This window comes from Tupaia chinensis, unplaced genomic scaffold (assembly GCF_000334495.1).
Source record: "Tupaia chinensis unplaced genomic scaffold, TupChi_1.0 Scaffold146160_1, whole genome shotgun sequence".
In the NCBI taxonomy this organism is placed as follows: domain Eukaryota; kingdom Metazoa; phylum Chordata; class Mammalia; order Scandentia; family Tupaiidae; genus Tupaia; species Tupaia belangeri.
This window is the reverse complement of record NW_006206015.1, coordinates 1,289-3,537: the sequence shown is the minus strand read 5'-3', so window position 1 is coordinate 3,537 and position 2,249 is coordinate 1,289. Positions and strand designations below refer to the sequence as shown.

The 2,249-nt window shown below is 36.5% G+C and overlaps 1 pseudogene; it reads right to left on the bottom strand.

Moving 5' to 3' along the window:
* Positions 1-2,249, bottom strand: part of LOC102496724 (28S ribosomal protein S31, mitochondrial-like) — a 3,733-nt pseudogene that overhangs the window by 807 nt on the left and 677 nt on the right.

Sequence of the window (2,249 nt, the reverse complement as noted above, 5' to 3'; positions counted from 1 at the left end):
TGTTGTTTGTACATTTACAGTACTTAATTCAAATTTCATGCTCTTAATAATATCTAACAAGTCTTTTTTTTTGTTTTTTTTTCTCTTTGACATTGTTTTGGCTCTCTGTTCTAACTGATGAGATTTCCAAAAAGATTTCAGACTGCTCATCTTTCTTGCTATAGATAACACTGTTGGTACCAAAATACCTTTGTATATTATGCTTTGTCCTGACTGTTATTCACAGAGCAGCCAGTAGCACAACCATAGCTACCATTGCCACCAGGCTTCCAGAAAGTAAAGGGTGGTGGGAAAATGGGCAAAGAGGTAGGAATGCTGAGACTGTAGAACATTGCCAAGAAACACCCTGAATTAAAAATGTCCTTTATTTCTTTAAGGAATTTAAATATGCTTGGCGTAAGTTCATATTGAGATTTCCCTGCTAGTGCTATTTTTTTCTAAGTAAACTTATCTACCAAGTGGTGATTATTGGACTTTTCTTTGTACTTAGTGGCAATTATTGGACTTTCCTTTGTACTTTTAATTTTCTTCAAAAAATTTTAATTTACCAAAGTAAATTTAAGAATTTTTCTCCCCCTTTAGTTTTTTGTCTTTCTCTATCAGCCTCAGAAATTCCATCCCAAGACTTGGTATCATATTTAAAATTGTAAATTATATCCATAGTTACTCAAGACCTGGATTCCTCATTTCAAGGTCCAAGGTGTTACTTTTCAAATCAGTAGTATTACTCTGCATTTCTCTCCAGCCCCATATTGATGTCAGGAACCCTGACTCCTCTTCTACACTTATCTATATCCTTGTAAAATATTCTATATAGTCTCAAAGCCAACAATTAGATTTCTTTTTGGGAAACTGAGACAACTAGAGTTTCAGATACCAAATAAGGAAATGAGAAGAAAAAAATTCAGTACTTAACAGTTTTCTTCGGTTTATCTTGAACTGTATGAGTACCTATTTTTCTTTTGGATTAGAGAGACTTTTTTGCTATAGGGCATGAGCACTTGCAGAGAGACAGAAAGAGACAGAGAGACAGAAAGCAACAACCACCCCCCCACCGGGGAATAGCCATGCTGCAATCCTTTCTCTTCCATTTTCCTCTTGAGATTATGAGCACACATGCACATGTGAATGGTGTGAGTTTTAAACCACCAAGTCTGGGACTTGAACCATGGTTGACTACATGGGAGTCCAGTAATGTAACCATTACCCCATTTGCTAGTGCCAGGATCTATTTTTCTTAAGAGATTAGTGGAAAAGTACCAGATATTCCTGACTCCAACATCTTTTGAAAGCCCTTTCTCCCACATTAGGTCTTTTAATCCCCATAATCTCCAGCAAAATTGTCAATTCCTTATAACAATATCTCTGATCTCTCAAATATTTCAATGTCATCATCAGCTGTATGTGGCAAGGAAATCTGCCCATAAGAAGCATTTTTTTCTGAAAGCCACTCCTAATTGGAAGGGATCTGTCACTTGTAGCTTTTCCTAGGTTCACTGTAAGGAAGTACCACCAATTACATGGCTTTAAAAACAGAAACCTTTTATTCCACAGTTCTGGAGAGTACAAGTGTGAAGTTGAGGCTTCAGCATGGCTGGGCATCCTCTGGGACTGCATAGACTCTGTCCTTTTCTCTTGTCAGCTTCTGGTTTTGGTATTGAATCTTTAGCTGTTTTTGGTTTGCAACTATCTCACTCCAATTTCTGGTTGATCACAAAGCATTTTTCCATTTTTATAAGGACACTTATCATGTTGGGTTCCATATCACCAAAATGACCTCATGTTAATTAGGTCTGGAATGACTGTATTTCCACAGTTCCAGTTACCAGTAGTAGATCTTTAACATATGTTCAGGGGTCAGGGAGGGACATGACTGCATCCTCACCCTAAGTCAGAAGCAGCAAAGGAGTGAGGGAGGCCATAAGGATATGTGAAATTCACAAGACATAGAACTGCCTTGGTCATACTCTCATTTGTGCGTGTGGTGGGTACACCTTGCAATGACTGAGTCTGACACCATAAGAACCCTGATGTTTGGAAAAATTTTATTGTTTTATTCAAACTAAGTACTTCCATCACAACCTGTATTCAGTATAAAGATTATAGAAGTGCTATACACTCATTTTTTAAACAAAATTTTTTAAATCCATTGCATATTTTATACTTAAAGTACATCTCTATTGAGATTAGACATGTTTTAGATGATCAAGTTAGTAAAATGTTTTTCTTAAAATTGATTGGCTATGGGT